A 13,746-nucleotide genomic window follows, 5' to 3' on the forward strand; every position below is an offset into this window, starting at 1 on the left:
TATATTTATACATGTTGGATATGGGCTGGAAACAAATGGGCCGTAAATGAGTTTACGGCCGTAAGGTGTTTACGGCCGTAAACTCAGCCGTAAACTAGGCCATAAAATCCTAAAATATTACACAAAAATACAATTGCCTAGAAAAGTAAAGTATAAACCATATTTTGACCCAACAAGTCCATACCAGTACATTACCTGATACATGAGTACAATTACAGTTGATTACGTGATACCTGAGTACGTTTACATATACTTACTTGATACATGATTACGCTTACATGAACACATTACATGAATACCATACAGGAACATTGTTACTTAGGTGCATTATCCTGTATTTACTTACCTGGATACTTGTACTTAGAATTACGAGGATGATTTATTAGTATTTACTGTGTAAATTATCTTTCCTGTCCCAGTTCAATGGGATGATTCGGCAGGACTTACCATTCCGAACCCCACTGATTAGCACCAGTGGTCGATGAATGTCTACGGATGTTTAAGGTTGTTACTTACTTAGTAGTCAGTGAAGGGACTAACCATCCCTCTGTCCAACTGTTGCAACAGTGGCTGAGATGTGAATCTTCGGAGGATCATTAGGTTGACGATCTGTATTAAGAGATCGATACGGGGACTAACCCTCCCTCCACCCTGCTGCTGCTACAGAGGATGAGGGGACACTCTTCGGATGTCCATAGGGTCTATCTTTCGCTTCGGCGATGTCGTGTTGGTCCTGGTAACCCAAGACAATAACACTTACATGATTATATTTTCCTGTTTACTTTATTTTGTGATACTTTCACATAAACGATGAGTTAGACTAAGTACTCTAGTACTAGTCAATAGAAAGGAAAGGCTATCATATTACTTACAGAACATTCGGGTCTTGGTAGAAGACTACATAGTCATAACAAAACATTCGGGTCTTGGTAGAAGACTACACTTCATAGTTATAGAAAATAGGGGTTTTTCTAGGGTTTTTCATACTTACATCAACATTTTCACTTAAGGGTTTACATGGCCTTCATGATAGATTTTCATAAGCATGACAATGACACTTAAATACTTATGAATTCACCAGCTTTAAAGCTGATACTCGCTTTCAAAATAACTTGTATTCTTAGGTCAACAGTAGATAGGTACGATGGCCAGGTTTTGAGAAGACGGAGCAGACAAGACTTGTCTTCTATTTTGATTGTATATTTTTGGTGTCTTACTACAATGAAAGAACACACATGTATTAAAATTCTACTTGTAATGCAATGGATGATGTTGTTGCTTGTTTATTATATTACACTGTTGTGATACTGTACATGACATCCTCCACCCCTGAACGTTTCCGCCATTCGTGGTTTTGGGGTGTGACACTTTCTCTCAAATCAAACTTTTTCAAACATTCTACTTGTTCATTTATTGTCTTTACTTTGATTATTCTCATTATTCTCCATTAAATACTTGAAGTACTTTGTTAATTCTCGTCTTCAAGTCTTCACTGGTTTTGCCATACTTGACTGGAACTGTCAATCAGAACAGACATCGATCTTAAGCATTAACTCAAGGTTTGAGTTTTTGAGCCTTGTCCCTGCGCAATCAGATACTTGTTCTCTTAATTGGTATCATAGCTTGAGTGGTTGTCCTTTGAATCCAAAAGAACAGATCATAGTTGATTCGAGATTACCTTGGTATTTCGATCATTTCTATGTTCAGGATAAAAGTTCTTCTATATACAAATTTTGCTATAGATATCTTAACTTCAATGGTTGCTTCTAATTCTCAACAAATGTACTCAATGCAAATAGCAAATAGTGTGGGTTGCCCTACACGTGCCCCACTGCTAGTTGTTGAAGAGTATGATCACTGGAAAGTCAGAATGGAAAGATTTTTACTTGGAAAAGAAAAAGGTGAATCTATCTAGAGATTCGTTAAAAAAGGTCCCCATGTTCTAGTTCGAACCATTGTTAGAGATGCTGCTGCAACTCTCATAGGACAAGATGAACAACGTCAAACACCTCTCACTGCCGATGATCTTGAAAAACTGCATGCATATCAAGTTGCCTTTTCCGAAATGGTGTTTGGTGTTCCACTTTCTCTCTTTGAACACATCAAACTGTGCAAATCAGCAAAAGCGATTTGGGACACACTTCAAGATTTGTTCGAAGGGTCAGAGAACATGAAGGATAAGCGTGTAACCTCGATTGTTAATGATTTTGACACCTTCACTACAACACCTGGTGAATTTGTTGCCTCAGCCTCAAACAAATACCAAATTGTCGTTAACAACATGATAGCTCATAGGATAGTCCGAATCCCACTTGAATACAACCTCAATTTCATTAACAGCCTCAGAAATGGATGGGGAAATGTGAAATTATGTCTTCAGAGTCATGGATCTCTGAAAACGTTGAATCTCTACCAACTGTTTGATGAGCTTCAAGGTCATGAATCAAATGTTGCACAAACCCTATGAGAACTCATTGGAGGTCCTCTAGCTCTAGTCAGTTCGTAGGACCCACTAACTTCGAACCCTGCTCTTTTGGACCCTCTCTCAGCATTTGTTCCATATATCCCTCCTGTTCAACCCTCACCTCCAACCATGCCTGATCCCACCAATAACAATTATCAATGAGCTGGTGACCGTAATCCTGAAGATATGGACTCCGAACTCCGTTTTCAACAGGAGATTGCCTTACTTTCCATGAAATACAATCATCCTTATAACAAGTCATATAAAAACTATTTTCATGCTCCTCACCATAATAATCCTCAACCCTTCAACAAACCTTCAAAAAACCCACCATCCTACAAACCTAACCTTCTACACCAAATCACTCCTCGGAATCATCACTGACTCCGTAGTCGGAAAAACCCAAGATTGTATGTCACAAATGTGGTCATGCAAATCACTTTAACAAAGATTTCATAGCCGAAGTCCCAAAGAAACCTAAGATTAAGGACTCTGCTTACTATGCACGTAGAGCTCAAGAAATGACAGAAAGTGAAAAGGCTTTTATTACCACTGTATCAAGAGATGTGGAGGGATATTAGTCTTCTGCAGAGGATGATGACATAACCACTGGCAGAAACATGTGTCTTATGGCTCGACAATAAATTGAATGTGATGAGGGCTACTGGTCGTCTTGTTCAGAGAGAGATGAAGAAGATGCTGAACCAAACTACTGCTACATGGCTACCAACGATCCACTTGGCAGAAGCATCGTTCAATAGGTAAGTCGTCTTATATTACGTTTTGAGGATAAGAAGTTGAAAATAGAGTCTTTAAAACGAGAGCTTGTAATGTCCCAAGATGAATGTATCATTCTTAAAGACAAATGTAAAATCACTTATTCTGAAAGAAATGTATTAATTTCTGACAACAAACGTCTCAATTGTAAAATAGATGCTTTTCATAATTCTATTGACATTCTTGAAGCAAATGAACAGATGACTCATAATTTTCGTCATCCTTAGTCAAAAGCTCCTAGTCTCGGAAGTGAGTTTTTGCTCGTCTCTTAAATGAGTTACAAAACCTAAATTTTATGGGCGATGTTCCTAACATCAAACATTCGGACACCTTTGTCTCACCTTTGTCACCCCTTCCTGAGACTTCTGACCAATTTGCATCACTAATTCCTGAGTTTAAGCCTATAGTTGTCAAGTCTCCCGATTCCTCGCCTCTTCCGCCTCTGATAAACCTGGACCTGAATCGGACCCCATAATCCCATTCTAGTATTCCGAACTCTGTCTTTCAAATTCCGAACCACAGCCCTACTAACAACTGTGTTGTTGAGGAAATTGTTCCGCAGACAACTGGACTGGAATTCTCTGAGTGTGTATGGGCATCTTTAGATAATGACTTTGATGTTTTGTCAATTTCATGTGATTTTGAACCCCAAGTGATTTCCAAAACAAAACTAGCTCCAATCAATCTTGTGTTCAACAATCCTTCTAGGGGACAAACTTCTAAATCTTCGCTTCATTCCCAAAGGATGCCCATATTGAATAGAAAAGATGTTGTTAACCTTAAGGTAGAATCTCGGAATGCTCACAAAAAAGAAATTAAGTCAAGACAAAATTCTAGATTCCTTGAGAACTCAAAAAAGAGTGTATCTTGGACTGTCAACCCTCCAACAAAGAGTCATAACACTTTTGCACCGACTAAGATTCTCAAAAGGCCATCTAATCCTCCCAATCCGGTAGAATATAAGAAAGCGGTCAGTCCTACCCCCCAAAAGCCCATTGTCGGTACTCAAACCTTTTGAACTAACTCTCCTCGAACTGCTTCATTTGATTTACAGCCAAATTTGATGGTACAATTTTCAAACCACAAAAACTTTCAAAATCAAATGTATCATCAAGCAAAGAAGAAGTTTTAATGAAAACAGTTTCACAAAAATCTTCAAAACAAAATCTTGTATGGAAAGTAAAAATCACAAAAATGAAACAGTGACTCCGAGAGACACAGTGTTTCCCACTGCTCTAGAAGTTGAGTGTCCGAGAAAAGTTGTTCAAAATCCTCGTGTCATTGAGTATTATTATTGAATAGATGAAAGAACCATGGCCTTCTGTTTGTTTCCTAAGGAATCTTAGAACAAACCTTCCAAAACACTTGTTGCTCAAAAGTCACAACCGAAGGCTAAGACTCGTGCTTTTGTCCCAAAGCCTAAATCGGAGCCTAAAAACTCCACAACTCACTAACTTTGCAGGAACTCTGTGTTTCGAAGCAAGAAACAATATGGTATATTGATAGTGCTTGCTCTATGCACATAACTGTGCAGAAGAACTTTCTGCGAGATCTCAAACTTTCACCAAATGTTGGCTCTGTGATGTATGGCGACAACTCCAACTCTCAGATCTGAGGTTATGACATCCTTAAAAATGGAAAATTCTCCATTTCAAATGTGGCATATGTTGCTGACTTGAAGCATAATTTGATAACTATGGCTCAATTCACTAATGCGAATCAACGAGTTGAATTCTGCAAGAAACACAACTATGTCATGTCAGAAGACCGGAATGAATGTTTAATCAAGTAAAACATCAACAAAAACATGTATCCTCTTTATACCAACATGATCATTGTCAAGCCCCAACTCTGCTTACTCTCAAAAGTTATTGATGTCAGTTGGTTGTGGCATAGGAGGCTTGCTTATCTGAACTTTAGATTTATGAATGATCTTGTTTCTGGTGAGATGGTAAGAGGTTTGCCACTTCTCAAATTCAAAAATGAGCATTTGTGTGTTGCAGGTGAGTGTGGAAAACAGTCAAAGAAGGGTCATCCCATCATCATTGAAAAATCTATCTCGGAGCCATTAGAACTTCTGCACATTGATCTATGTGGACCCTCAACAGTAGAGAGTTTGCATCACAAAAAATACATTCTTGTGATTGTGGATGACTTTACTAGGTTCGCCTAGGTCTTTTTCCTAAGGCCCAAGTCAGAAACAACCTCCGAACACATCAACTTTATCAAAGGAATTGAAGTTCTCATCAAACTCCCAGTAAGGCGAATCCGAAGTGAAAATGGTTCGGAATTCACAAATTCCACCATTGAGAACTTCCTCACCAAGAAGGGTAATGACCACAACTTTTCTCCTCCATACACTACACTAAAAAACAGTGTAGTAGAAAGTTGCAACATAACACTTGTCGAAGCTGCTCGATCCTTGCTCAACTTTGCAAATCTTCCACTATACACACACACACACACACACACTTTATCTTTGGCTGAAGCTATCTCAACTGAATGCTTTACTCAGAAGAGTATCGTTAATTGACGCCTCAATAAGACACCATATGAAGCCTTGATTGATCGGAAGCCAAGTATCTCTTTTCTTCACATTTTTGGATGTAGATGCTTTATCAAGAACAATCATGATCAATATACAAAATCCCAACCCAAAGCTGATGAAGTTATCTTTCTTGGATACTCTGTTAAATTTAAGGCTTATCGAGTTCTTAATCGGTGAACTCGTGTTCTAGAAGAAAGATTTGATGTTACCTTTTATGAAAATTTCGTTCGTAATTCTGGCCCAACCCATGTTACAACTCATATCATGGAGTCCGATGCTCCAGTGCTAGGATGTCCGAACCAGCAAACAATCTATGAAGTTGACTTTGAATCCTTGTTCGGACCCTCAAAAATAACTCTTGATTCGGAATCTCGAACAAGACAAACCTCATCAACCGAAGCTCCCGTTTCCCAAAATGTTTGTCACACCCCAAAACCAAGAACGGCGGAAACGTTCTGGGGCGGAGGACGTCATGTATAGTATCACAACACAGTAAATGTAAATAAGCAAACAACATCATCCATTGCATTAAATATATAATTTTAATACAAGTGTGTTCTGTATAGTTATAGACACCAAAAATAATGTATAACAAAATAATATGAGATGAGTCTTGAATGCACTCCATCTTCTCAAAAGCTGGCCTCGGTACCTGTCTACTGATGACCTGAGAATACAAGTTATTTTGAAAGAGTTTATCAGCATTAAGCTGGTGAGTTCATAAGTATTTTAGTGTCAATGTTTCTTGTAAAAGTGTTTGAACCTGTCTCAATGTATAAGTTTGTAAAAAATGTAAGCAAATGTTTGAAAGTGTTTGTAAAAGTTTGAATCTCTCAGAAAATCCTATATTTTCTATAAAAGTAACCTTCTACCAAGGCTAAACTGTTTTGTAAACTTGTCTGTTGTAAAAGTGTGTAATTACCCAAGTATAACTATCATTTATTAAAATATAGTTTGTACATTAATGCTTAAGTGATGTTATCACTAAAATATGTAATGGGTAAATCATTGTAGTACTGTAGCTTTGTATAATAAGACTACTGCTATACTAAATACTACTACCTTAAACCGGATTTATATTAAGGCATAATGTGATAAATTGCACCATGCTATCGACTGGTAACAACGACATAATGAATGGTTGTAATAAAAGAAATGACGTTTGGCACCCGCAGACCTGCAGGTCCGGCTGTAGCTAGCAGCAAGGTGTAGGATAGTCAATCCAGTATAGATCTATACGCAAACTCACGCTCTCCCTCCAAGAGAATTCTGGCTACAACTCGGGCCATGACATTTAAGGCATGCTCCGACACAGTGGATCACAATTATTACGTATTTTTGTATATGTATATGTATTGTTTCTCGTATACCTGTATATGTATTGTTTCTCGTATATCTGTATATGTATTGTTTCTCGTATATCTGTATATGTATTGTTTCTCGTATATCTGTATATGTATTGTTTCTAGTATATCTGTATATGTATTGTTTCTAGTATATCTGTATATGTATTGTTTCTAGTATATCTGTATATGTATTGTTTCTAGTATATCTGTATATGTACTGATCCTGTGTTACCCCGATGGTAACTAACTAACGATGTACTGATAAGTATGAATATGGAAGTACTTTTATGTCTATACATGTATATATGATATATAAGTAATATGGAAACGACCTTCGGATGGTCACCCGAAATCCCACCAGACCACATCTCAAGGCGCGAAAAGGAAATAGGGCGGATGGCCTTCCTAAGCCCTTTGAACATTATTTATATATCTATACATATATGGGCATGCAATTGGATATATAAAATCATAAGTAAGTTTTCATAAAACATTTGAAGCATAAATATAATTTCAAGAGAAGATCGACTTGATGTCGATCTATAAAACAATTTGAAGGCATAAGTTAATAAAACAGTTCAAGTATAAGAAGAATTTGTTTAAATCACAGTCTATAAGTAAGTTTGGATAGTAAAACAGTTTGTAAAACATTTCAAAGTCAAGCAATTTGATAAACAGTTTGAACAGTGGTAAAAATCGTTGTTTTCCTAGTTATTAATCACAAGTGATTAAATGCAATCACATGTGATTGAAGCAATAACTTATAAGTATTTGACTTGTATCCCCCCCATAAAGTATTTAAAACACTTAAAATCATTTCAAAGGTTGATTCAAGGGGTATGAACTCACTTGTGGTGAGTCGTCTGAATTGCAGTGTCGGCTACCGTGCTAGGTGGCAAACGGAGACTGGTTTACACGCACGAGCCTAGTTATCATATAATAAGCATATATATATATATATATATATATATATATATATATATATATATATATATAACTAATTAGACAAATAATAACTTAAATAAATAAGTTAAGACACTTAGAAAACATTTAAACACTTTTATGAGTGTTTAAGGTTCAAATGGTTGTATCTAAGTTGCTACGGGACAAGGCAAAAGGGTTTGAATCATCAAAGGGCCTTGTATAGGAGTTCACCACCCAACAAACCCCACACCTTGGAGTTTACGGCCGTAAACTCATGGGTTTATGGCCGTGAACTCCTCAAATGGTGTTTTTGGGTGTTTTGTGGTGTTATCTTGATCCTAGAACACTCCTAGCTTTGTTGGAATAACACATGAAGTAGTTTAAGGCTTTAGAACACTCCATATGGGAGTTTACGGCCTAAGGTCATTCACCCTAGAGTTTACGGCCGTAAACTCTTGGAATTTAATTGTTTTGAGGCTCTTAAACATCAAGGATGGCTTCCATGAATTTATCTAAGGCTAATGGGGACAAGAGGCACACTTTGGTGCCTTCACTTGGAGTTTACGGCCCAAGACATGTTCCTTGGCCGTAAACTCCTTTCAAGGAGTGGTTAATTTGTTTTCTACTCTCCATTCTAGTCCCAAGGGTTCAAGGAAAATTGTATTAAGGCCTTAGGTGTGATTGGAATGCATTTTACCCTACAAAAAGGGGTTTACGGCCCAAGAGATATTCTTGGCCGTAAACTCCTAGAAACTTATGATTTTGATGTCTTTTGATGCCTAAAATAAGCACAAGCAATTTAGGGTAAAGGTCCTTAAGCATTAGGGGGAGTTTAGGGCACTAATTGCCCTTGAAAAGGGGTTTACGGCCCAAGGTAGTTCCTTGGCCGTAAACTCCAAAGACTTATGTTTCTTGGATGCTTTTTGGCCTATAAAGATCATACTCTAACCCCTAAACAAGTTGTCTAACAAGGAATCGGGACTAGGAAGCCATAATGTTCCATTTTGGAGTTTACTCCCCAAGAACGTTCTTGGGCGGTAAACTCCCGGATCTTGTAATCTAAACATGTTATTGTTGTTAATAAGCATTAAACAAGTATTGAAACACATATAGAAAAGTAGACTCACAATCTGGGATGAAAACCCGAAGATCTGTCAGAGAGAATATGGCTTTTCTCTATTTGGAATTGTGAATAATGAATTAATTTAATTCAGAAAACTATTTATAGTCCTGGAATATTTTGGCAGAAAATATTTTTATTCCTGATGTTGGACTGTAACAGTATGAAACTTGAAATGCCCAAGTTTCACAAAACCAGGAGTATCCACTCTCCTGATATCATCTAAAACATAAACCCTAATGTACACAAACTTGTTCGGAAACGCTTGAAAATCACTGAAACTGAGCTAGCTTCTATTGAATAGATGATGTTCGTACAATGGAAATTTTGGGTTGTCACATCATCCCCCTGTTAGAGGGAATTTCGTCCCGAAATTAGAATTTAAGCAAATAAAAGTTACAAACAATTAAGCGAAAAGATGTGGGTATTTCAACTTCATCTGATCCTCGCGTTCCCAAGTGAATTCCGGTCCTCGCTTGGCGTTCCAGCGAACCTTCACGATAGGGATACGGCTTTGTTTCTTCTGCTTGACCTCACGGTCCATGATCTCTACAGGTTCTTCCATGAAGTTGAGGCTCTCGTTGATCTCAATCTCGTCGAGTGGGATTACGAGAGTCTCGTCGGACAGACACTTTTTCAAGTTAGATACGTGGAATGTAGAATGCACGTTACGCAGTGTGTCGGGTAGATCAAGTTTGTAAGCTACGGGGCCGACTCTGGCAAGAATCTCGAAAGGCCCTATGTATCTCGGATTAAGCTTCCCACGCTTGCTGAAGCGTATCAAGCCTTTCCAGGGTGAGACTTTGAGAAGGACTCTGTCTCCCACCTGAAATTCCAAAGGTTTTCTTCGTTTATCGGCGTAGCTCTTCTGTCGGTCTCTAGAGGCTTTCAATCGTTCACGGATTTGAACGATTTTCTCTGTCGTTTCCCGAATGATTTCCGGACCAGTGAGAGTACTGTCAGAAGCTTTCCCTCTTGCTAATTGGGTATCACCAACCTCAGCCCAGCATAGAGGGGATCTGCACTTGCGGCCGTAGAGAGCTTCGAATGGAGCAGCCTTGATGCTCGTGTGATAACTGTTATTATAGGAAAATTCGACAAGGGGTAAATGAGTATCCCATGCCTTCCCAAAATCAATCACATAGGCTCGCAACATGTCTTCCAATGTTTGAATGGTTCTCTCACTCTGTCCGTCGGTCTGTGGATGGTAGGCTGTGCTCATGTCCAGCCTTGTTCCCAGGGAACGTTGTAGGGATTGCCAAAATCTTGAAGTGAACCTACTATCTCTATCAGAGATAATGGAAATAGGTACACCATGCAACCATACAATTTCCCTAATGTATGTTCTCGTAAGTTTCTCCATCTTGTCGGTTTCTTTGATAGGCAGGAAGTGTGTAGACTTGGTCAATCTATCAACGATGACCCATATGGTGTCAAGTCCACCCGTCGTCTTGGGCAACTTGGTTATGAAATCCATAGTGATCCGCTCCCACTTCCATTCCGGGATCTCTGGTTGTTGCAGTAAGCCAGAGGGCTTCTGGTACTCGACCTTAACCTTTGCGCAAGTAAGGCATTTACTCACGAAGGTAGCAATCTCTGCTTTCATATTAGGCCACCAGTATAGCTTTTTCAGATCCAGATACATCTTATCTGAACCTGGGTGGACGGAATACCGAGTGTTGTGCGCCTCGGTCATGACCAAGTCTCGTAAACCACCGTGTTTCGGTGTCCAGATTCGATTCATGAAATATAAAGCTCCGTCACCCTTGGCTTCGAAGTTCTTGTCCATTCCTCTAAGGGCTTCACTCGACACATTTTCAGGTTTCATGGCCTCAAGTTGAGCCGCCTGAATTTGCTTAGTCAGGTGTGAATGGATGGTTATTGATAAGGACTTGACCTTGCGACCAAAATATTCCTTCCGACTTAGGGCGTCTGCTACTACGTTGGCTTTACCCGGATGATAACGAATATCACATTCGTAATCACTGAGTAGCTCAACCCACCGTCGTTGTCTCATGTTGAGCTCCTTCTGATCGAAAATGTGTTGTAAACTCTTGTGGTCGGTAAAGATAGTGCTCTTCGTTCCATACAGGTAATGTCTCCAGATCTTCAGAGCAAACACTACTGCTCCTAGTTCAAGATCGTGGGTCGTGTAGTTAACCTCGTGTGTCTTCAACTGTCTTGAGGCGTAGGCGATGACCTTACCTCGCTGCATCAGAACACATCCGAGTCCTTGATTGGATGCATCGCAATAGACGACGAAGTCTTCTATTCCCTCTGGAAGGGATAGTATTGGTGCGGTGCACAAGGCTCGTTTGAGCGTTTAGAACGCTCTCTCTTGCTTCTCTTCCCAGTCAAAGGCCACGCCTTTCTGGGTCAGGGTCGTAAGAGGCTTTGCTATTCGGGAGAAGTTCTGAATGAACCTGCGGTAGTAGCCAGCTAGACCTAGAAATTGTCGAATTTCTGTAGGTGTCTTTGGTGCTGACCAGTTCTCAATGGATTTTATTTTGGATGGGTCCACGTGGATTCCTTCCTCGCTTACCACGTGTCCTAAGAATTCGACTCTTCGGATCCAAAATTCACATTTCGAGAACTTCGCATAAAGTTTCTCCTTTCGTAATGTCTCTAGAACTTGTCGCAGATGATCACCATGCTCTTTCTTACTTCGGGAGTAGATCAAGATGTCGTCAATGAAAACGATGACGAACTGATCTAAGTAAGGCCGACATACTCTATTCATCAGATCCATGAAGACTGCGGGCGCATTGGTCAATCCGAATGGCATCACCACGAACTCGTAGTGTCCGTAACGAGTTCGGAAGGCTGTCTTCGGCACATCCTCCTCAAGCTCTCGTAACTGGTGATATCCGGATCTCAGATCAATTTTGGAAAAATAGCTCGCCCCTTGCAGTTGGTCGAATAGATCGTCTATGCGTGGCAGAGGGTAACGATTTTTGATCGTCAATTTGTTGAGTTCTCTGTAGTCAATACACATACGGAATGATCCGTCTTTCTTCTTAACGAACAAGACCGGTGCTCCCCAAGGTGAGAAACTTGGTCTTATAAAGCCCTTGCTGAGCAGTTCGTTAAGTTGACCAGAGAGTTCTTGCATCTCGGCTGGTGCTAAACGGTAGGGCGACTTGGCTACTGGGGTAGCTCCTGGGACTAAGTCGATTCTGAACTCGACTTGTCGTTGCGGAGGTAACCCGGGTAGTTCTTCTGGGAAAATTTCGGGGAAGTCGCTCACTATTGGGAGGTTCTTTAGTTCTTTCGTTTCTAGGTTCGTGTCGACGACGTGAGGAAGGAATGCGTGGTATTCTTTGCGCAGATATTTCTGTGCTCGAATACTAGATATAATGCGAAGACTCGCACCAGGTTTGTCGCCGTAGACTATAAGAGTTTCGTTAGACGGGAGGTTTAGTCGGACTGCTTTCTCGTAGCACATGATGTCGGCGCGATGAAGACTTAACCAATCTATGCCGATAATAACGTCGAAACTTTTTATCGAGACCGGCATAAGGTCGATTGGGAATGAATGGTTATCTAAGGTTAGAAGACAACCTATGTATATGCTATTAGTACTTTCAGTTTTCCCATTGGCCATTTCTACTATGAATTGTTCATTAAGTGCGTGTGGTTGTTGCTTAATCATGCGAGCAAATTTGTGGTTTACGAAGCTTCGCTCCGCTCCACTATCGAACATAGTGCATGCATAGGAGTTATCAAGGAGGAACGTACCAGTCACCACTGTCGGGTCAGCGACTGCTTCCCCGTGGCCTATCGCTAGTACCCTCCCTGCTCCTCCAGTATTCCTCGCCTTAGGGCAGTCCCTTTTAAAGTGGCCTGCTTCGCCACATCCATAGCAAGTTGGGCTCGCGCCAGAGCCAGGAACTTGGGAGATCGGTTGCGCCGGGAACCTACAGAATCGGACGGTGTGTCCTTTCCTGTGGCAGTTAGTACACTGCATTTCACGGCAGGCGCCGTTGTGGTGGAAGTTGCATTTATTGCACTTCGGCAAACTTCCAGAATACTGCTTCCCCGGAGCAGTAACAGCAGTAGGGGCTACCGCAGCATGTACTGCTACGATTTGTTGTTTCTTTGAAGCTCGCTGCTTCTTCTTCTCATCCCAGAATTTCCGCTTGTTGCCAGCGGGTTTGGAGGGTTCTGGGATGGCTAGGGTGGTTGTGGCTGTAGGGGTCTTGACTCCATGGTCAATAAGTCTTTGTGCCAATCGCTTGGCACTGTCGAAGGTAGCGGGGTTGGATGCTAAGACATTCCCCTGGTATGGAGGCACTAGCCCCCATACATACCGTTCAATCTTCTTCCCTTCAGTGGGAACCATATTGGGGCATAGGGCCACCAGTTCGCTAAAGCGGGTAGTGTAAGCGATCACGTTGGTGCCCTTCATGGTCAGATTCCAAAGTTCATGTTCTAACTTCTGGACTTCGCCCCTCGGGCAATACTCCTCAGTCATGAGGTCCTTCATCGTTGCCCAGCCCATGTCGTTAGCCACGACGAGAGTTAGGGCTTTGACGTGGCCGTTCCACCACGTTAGGGCTTTATCCTC

The sequence above is a fragment of the Lactuca serriola genome, chromosome 3, assembly GCF_051521515.1.
Source record: "Lactuca serriola cultivar US96UC23 chromosome 3, Lser_US96UC23_V15, whole genome shotgun sequence".
NCBI classification, from domain to species: Eukaryota; Viridiplantae; Streptophyta; class Magnoliopsida; order Asterales; family Asteraceae; genus Lactuca; species Lactuca serriola.